Raw genomic sequence first — 7,166 nt, 5'->3', positions numbered from 1 at the left:
AAAACTAGTTTTGTGGCCAGGAGTAGTGGCTCACACCTGTAACCCCAGCACTTGGGAGGCCAAGGCAGGTGGATCACGAGGTCAAGAGATGGAGATCATCCTGGCCACTATGATGAAACCCCGTCTCTACTAAAAATACAAAAATTAGGTGGGCATGGTAGTGTGCGCCTATAGCCCTAGCTACTTGGAAGGCTGAAGAAGGAGAATTGCTTGAACCTCGGAGGTGGAAGTTTCAGTGAGCCGAGATCCCACCACTGCACTACAATCTGGTGACAGAGCAAGACTCGGTCTCCAAAAAAATAAAAAACTAACTAGTATTTTTTGTAATCAACACAGTATGGGACTGGCATAAAAATGTAAATATCAATGGAATAGAACTGGGAGTCCAGTAATACACATATGTATTGGTGGTCAATTGATTTTCAACAAGGGTGCCAAGATCATTCAATGGGGGAAAGAATAGTCTTTTCAAGAAATGATGCTGGGATATTTAATATTCATATGCAAAAGTATGAAGGTAGATACAAAAGTTAACTCGAAATGGATTATAGACCTAAATGTAAGAGTTAAAACTATATAACTCTTAGAAGAAAACATAGGAGTAAATCTTCATTGGACTTGGCAGTGGATTCTTAGATATAATATCAAAAGAACAAGGAGCAAAAAAAAAAAAAATGATAAATTGGACTTCATTAAAATTTTTGTGCATCAAAGAACATAAGCCAGTGAAAAGACAGTCTGGCAGTTCCTCAAACAATTTAAAACAGTTACCATATGACCCAGCAATTCTACTCCTAGATATATACTTAACGAGAAATGGAAATATATGTGCACCCAAAAACTTGGACATGTTTATATCGGCATGATTTATAATCCCTAGAAAGTAGAAGCAACCCAAATGCTCATCAGTGGGCAAGTGGCAATGTGATATTCCCACACAATGGAATATTATTTGGCATAAAAAGAAATGAAGTACGTACATGCTATAACATGGATGAACATTCAAAACACTATGCACCACATGAAAGAAGTCAGTCGCAAAACTCCGCATACTTTATGATTCTATTCATATGAAAGCCCAAAATAGGGGAATCCATACAGACAGAAAGTGTTAACAGGTTCATGGTTGCTTTGACCTTGAGGAAACAGGGATGAGAGATAGGGATAATAACTAAAGGATACAGGGTTCTTCCTGAGGTGCTAAAAATGTTCTAAAGTTGACTGTAGTGATGGTTATACATATCTGTGGATATGCTAAAAAACATTGACTGTATACTTTAAGGGAGCATTTCAAATGTTTGCATGCTATGTGAATTATATCTCCATAAAGCTGTTAAAAATAAAAGTGGAAGGCCAGGCGTGGTGGATCACGCCTGTAATCCCAGCACTTTGGGAGGCCAAGGCGGGTGGATCATGAGGTCAGGAGATTGAGACTATCCTGGCCATGGTGAAACCCCATCTCTACTAAAAAAAAAATCAAAAAAGTTAGCTGGGCATGGTGGTGCACACCTGTAGTCCCAGCTACTCAGGAGGCTGAGGCAGGGAAATCGCCTGGACCCAGGAGGTGGAGGTTGCAGTGAGCCAAGATTGCACCACTGCACTTCAGTCTGGGTGATAGAGCAAGACTTCATCTCAAAAAAATAAATAAATAAAATGAAAGTGGAAAACCCACAGAAATGGGAGAAAATAATTGCAGATCACATATCTGATAAGGATCTAATATCCAGAATATATAAAGAACTCTTAAAACTCTAAACAAACGAAAAGAAACCAATTTAAAAATGGGCAAAGAGTCTGAACACAGTGGCTTACACCCGTAATCCTAGTGCTTTGGGAGGCCAAGTGCGAGGACTGCTTGAGCTCAAGAGGTTGAGGCTATGTTCATGCCACTGTACTCCAGCCTGGGTGACAGAGCAAGACCCTATCTCTTAAATAAATAAATAAAAATAAAAATAAGCAAAGGGCTGAAGTAGATGTATTTCCAAAGATAATCTAATAGCCAATAAGCACATAAAAGTATGCTCTACATTATCTGTCATTAAGGAATGTAAGCCAAAATCACAATGAGTTACCATTTCATGCCTACTGGGATGCCTACAGAACAAACATACAAATCAGAAAATAACAAGTGTTGGCAAGGACATGGAGAAATTGGAGCCCTCACACATTACTAGTGGAAATGTAAAATGATGCAGCCACTAAGAAAAAGTTTGGTAGCTCCTCAGAAAGCTACATATACAATTACCATATGATCCAGTGATTCCACTCCTAGGTATATACCAAAGAGAAATGAAATTAGGTGTTCAAACTAAGATGTGTAAGTGAAATGTTCATAGCAGCACTATTCATACTAGCCAAATGGTGAAAACAACAAAAATGTCCACCAACTGACATATGGATAAATTGTGGTACAGCCATACAATGGAATATTTGGGCATAAAGAGGAATGAAATAATGATACATACAACACGGATGAATCTTTTTTTTTTTTGACAGAGTCTCGCTCTTGTCACCCACGCTGGAGTGCAACGGTGCAGTGCCAGCTCACTGCAACATCCGCCTCCCAGGTTCCAGTGATTCTCGTGCCTCAGCCTCCCAAGTAGCTGAGATTACAGGCACCCACCACCATGTCCAGCTAATTTTTATGTTTTTAGTAGAGACATGGTTTCATTATGTTGACCAGGATGATCTCAAACTCCTGACCTCAAGTGATCCACCTGCCTCGGCCTCCCAAAGTGCTGGGATTACAGCTGTGAGCCACCAAAACCAGCCTAACATGAATAAATATTGAAAACATTAGGCTAAGTGAAAGAAGCCAGCTGGGGATGATGGCTCATGCCTATAATTTCCAGCTGCTTCGGAGGCTGAGGTGACAGGATTACTTGAACCCAGGAGTTCCAGGCTGCAGTGAGCTATGATCACACACCGCTGCACTCTAGCCTGGGTGAAACAGTAAGACCGTATCTATTTAGAAAAACCAAAAAAAAGCCAGGCTGGGTGCGGTGGCTCATGCTTGTAGTCTCAGCACCTGGGGAGCGGATCATGAGATCAAGGGATCAAGACTATCCTGGTCAACATGGTGAAACCCTGTCTCTAAAAATACAGGAAACGGCGAGGCTAGGTGGCACGTGCCTGTGTCCCAGCTGCTTGAAAGGCTGAGGCAAGAGAGTCGCTTGGGCCCGGGAGGTAGAGGTTGCAGTGAACCGAAATTACACCACTGCACTCCAGCCTGGCAAAAGAGCAAGACTCCATCTCAAAAAAACCCCTAAAAAGCCAAACAAAAAGCAACATATTGTATGTTTCCAAACGTCCCGAATATAGGCAAATCCACAGAGAAAGAAAGCAATAGGTGCTCATGGGTTGGAGAATGGGAAAAAAAGGAGAGTGACTTTTTAATGAGTATGAGGTTTCTTTGGGGAGTGATGAAAATGTTTTAGCATGACATAGTGATGCTATGCACTATGATGATTGCACAACACCGCGAATGTACTGTAAGCCACCTAGTTGTATACTTTGAAATGGTTAAAGTGGTAAATTTTATGTTATGTGAATTTTACTACAATTTTTTTAAAAGTTAGGGGGGAAAAAGCAACAAAAAGCTTAACAATGGACAGAGACCTAGCAAGCTTGATATTGAACTGTTTCCAAATGCAGTTCTCTGGTCAAGCAAAGCTGCAACAGAACTTTTCCCTTACCAGGGGCAGTTGAGTCCCAAATCCTGCCTTGCTGAAATCAATTAATAGAGTTCTTGGTGTCTGCCCTAATCATCATGCAGACAGATAAAATTTAGTTAATATCCTTTTCTCCCTCCCCAACACTGAAAAAATAAGATAAATAGAATCTATCTCCATAATTTTACTTACTCATTTAGTTCAGTAGCATCTGTTTATCATGATTTACAAGAATTTGGCTGCAATGAGAGTTGCAGAAAGCATTTGCATAAAGGAATTTATTTACATATTTTTCCTCCTTAAGTACTAGGATATTCAAAACGGTCACATCTTGGAAATTCAAGCAAGTGTCAAAGGTGATTATTATTTTAAAAACAAAACTACACCAGATGGTCATTAAGAAGTGAAAGGCCAGGCGCGGTGGCTCACACCTGTAATCCCAGCACTTTGGAAGGCTGAGGTGGGCACATCACGAGGTCAGGAAATTGAGACTATCCTGACTAACAGGGTGAAACCCTGTCTCTACCAAAAATACAAAAAATTAGTTGGGCGTGGTGGCACACGCCTGTAGTCCCAGCTACTCGGGAGGCTGAAGGAGAATCGCTTGAACCTGGGAGGTGGAGGTTGCAGTGAACCAAGATCGCACCACTGCATTCCAGCCTGGGCAACAGTGAGACTCCATCTCAAAATAAAAAAGTGAAGAACATTTATAGCTATTCAATTTAGAAGACAAACTTAAGGATTAGTCTATTAAAGTATGGCTAACCAAATAAAACTAAATAAAACTGAGATACTGGTTCCTGTTGATATGGCTTGCCTACTAAGTGTGTGAAGAGAGGAAATTTGACTTTTTTTTTAGACTGAGTCTCACTGTCACCCAGACTGGAGTGCAGTGGCATGATCTCTGCTCATTGCAACTTCTGCCTTCCAGGTTCAATTATTCTGCTTTTCCTGCCTCAACCTCCGGAGTAGCTGGGATTACAGGCACACACCACCACACCCAACTGATTTTTGTATTTTTAGTAGATAATGGGTTGCATTTCACTATATTGGCCAGCCTGGTCTTGAACTCCTGACCTCAAGTGATCCGCTCACCTCAGCCTTCCAAAGTGCTGGGATTACAGGTGTGAGCCACTGCGCTGGGCTGAAATTTAACTTTCCTAGCATAAGCCCACAGAACAGTCTGTCTGTCCTTGAGCGTTTTATTAGAATAGAAAACAATTCTCTACAATATTTTTCTCCTCTGAAACTCTAAAGCTTAATTCCATGTTCATACTTGCAAGTACTGAATATAACTTCAGGATTCTTTATTTTTCTTTTGAGACAGTCTTGTTCCCTTGCTGAAGCTGGAGTGCAGTGGTACAATCTTGACTCACTGCAACCTCTACTTCCCAGGTTCAAGTAATCCTTGTGCCTCAGCCTCCCAAATAGCTGGGATTACAGGTCTACCACCAGGCCTGGCTAATTTTTATATTTCTAGTAGAGATGGGGTTTCACTTATGTTGGCCAGGCTGATCTCAAACTCCTGACACCTTACATGATCCACCCACTTGGCCTCTCGAAGTGCTGGGATTACAGGCGTGAGCCACTGCTCCCAACCAGAATTATTTGTATAATAAAATTATGTTTATCTCACATACATATAGTGAAGTAAAAAAGACAGGGAAGGAAGAAGTATATAGTAAGCAGTATGCTACCATTTATCTGAAAGGCAATAGGGGTGAAAAATTATATATATGTTTAGATTTTAAAAATCAGGACCTAGTTTATTTTTTGTAGAGACAGGGTCTCACTATGTTGCCCAGGATGGTTTTGAACTCCTGGGCTCAAACAATCCTCCCACCTTGGCCTCCCAAAGTGCTGGGATTACAGGTATGAGCCAACCGTACCCAGCCTAATAATACTGATATTATAATTCTGAAGTTATATATATGTATACATAGCAACATTGTTGTTGTTTACATATAAATACCAACATGTAGAAGCATATATATGCATATGTATATATGTATAGATACAAAAATATACTAAAAATTAATAGATATGAAAGAAATGTGTTTTGCAAACAAAGCACTTTGGAGAAATGGCTGACTCCAGGCTTAGGGCACAGAATGTATAAGAGTGAGCCTGTAACATTTCATCTTACCAGAAAACAAAAGCAGCTACCAAAGACCACACTGGGGCCAAATTTTAACACTAATAGTTGGACATATAGTGTACGGGCTACCATACAAAACAAAATACAAAGAGATTGGAAAAACAAAAAGCTTATGGCTTTCAGCTTTGAGTGGTATCTCTTGTTCCCTGCTCCTTCCCTCAAATGCTGTCATCGCCTGGATGTTATAACGGATAAAGGACTTTCTCTGGAATGTGCCAGTTTCTCTGCAATCAGGGGCCATCCCTTACACAGCCAGTCAGATTCCTGGCTCTTTACTGCCACCCCAAGCTCTAGTCCTTTTTCCATTGTCTCTCTCACAGCAATAGCTCCTTGGAAGTTTTCTTGCCTCCACTTTTCGTCCTCCTTCCACAACCTTGTAGTTAGTTATCTAAGGAGTCCTCTCCACCTACAGGATTCCCATGCCCTTCAGTTAAAAGCTCGGGGGTGTCTAACATCCATGTGGGATCATCCAAGGTCCTGGTTTCCTAGTGTCCCACTGTCTCATTCCTTCTGAACCTGCTCTTCATCTTTACCTCCAGTACAAACCCCTGATCCACACAAGCCCTCAGACCCCTTCCAAGCCTGCCAGCCTCCCAGTTCAGCAGGGTTTCTACAGTAAGCCACATCAGCAAGGCTGGACCTAGCCCCCAAGATGACCTTGTTCTCCCCGACAGAACCTGAGCAATAACCCTCTCTTCTCCTTGACTCCTAAGGCAGACTCAGCTTAAAGAGGCGGAAAAAATAATAAAGTCCTCTCCCTGGTGTTTGGCCTAGCTTTGCCTCTTTGCAGCTGTATGATACTGGGCATTTTTCTCAACTTACCTGGATTTACTTCCGCATCCTTTCAGACACCTAATCGATGTGACGTCAGCATTAATAAAACCTATTTCCCTCAGGACTGAGTACCTAATACTGTCCCATACTTCTGTCTCCTCCTAAAGCACTGAGACCTCTAATTCCACTCTCCCAGTCACCCCATTTCCTACCTGGGGCAATCGGGAGGTCCCCTCTCACTTTATTCTAAAAGCAAAATGAAACAAAAATAAACCCTCTAGCAGAACCCTCCAGCTGCAAGTCTTTGCCCTTCTTCACTGTGAAAGCCTTTTTTAGTCTGTATTTCATTTAACTCCTAAGTAGGGATCAAAACGTAGATACCATCTCTACCTTGGAAAACTCTACCTCAGGATGAAGAAACAAACTTTAAAGCAGTTCCTGGGGCAAAGCCACCCTAACACCACTTTTCACAGCTAGTTGTGAAAAACACTCAGAATGGCCTGTGGAGCTCTGCAGTAGGCCCCGTGGGCTCCCACAGTCAAGGCTGAGGCTAGGTAACTGAC

Source organism: Cebus imitator, unplaced genomic scaffold (genome assembly GCF_001604975.1).
Source record: "Cebus imitator isolate Cc_AM_T3 unplaced genomic scaffold, Cebus_imitator-1.0 Scaffold110, whole genome shotgun sequence".
NCBI classification, from domain to species: Eukaryota; Metazoa; Chordata; class Mammalia; order Primates; family Cebidae; genus Cebus; species Cebus imitator.
This window is presented reverse-complemented; position numbering follows the sequence as displayed.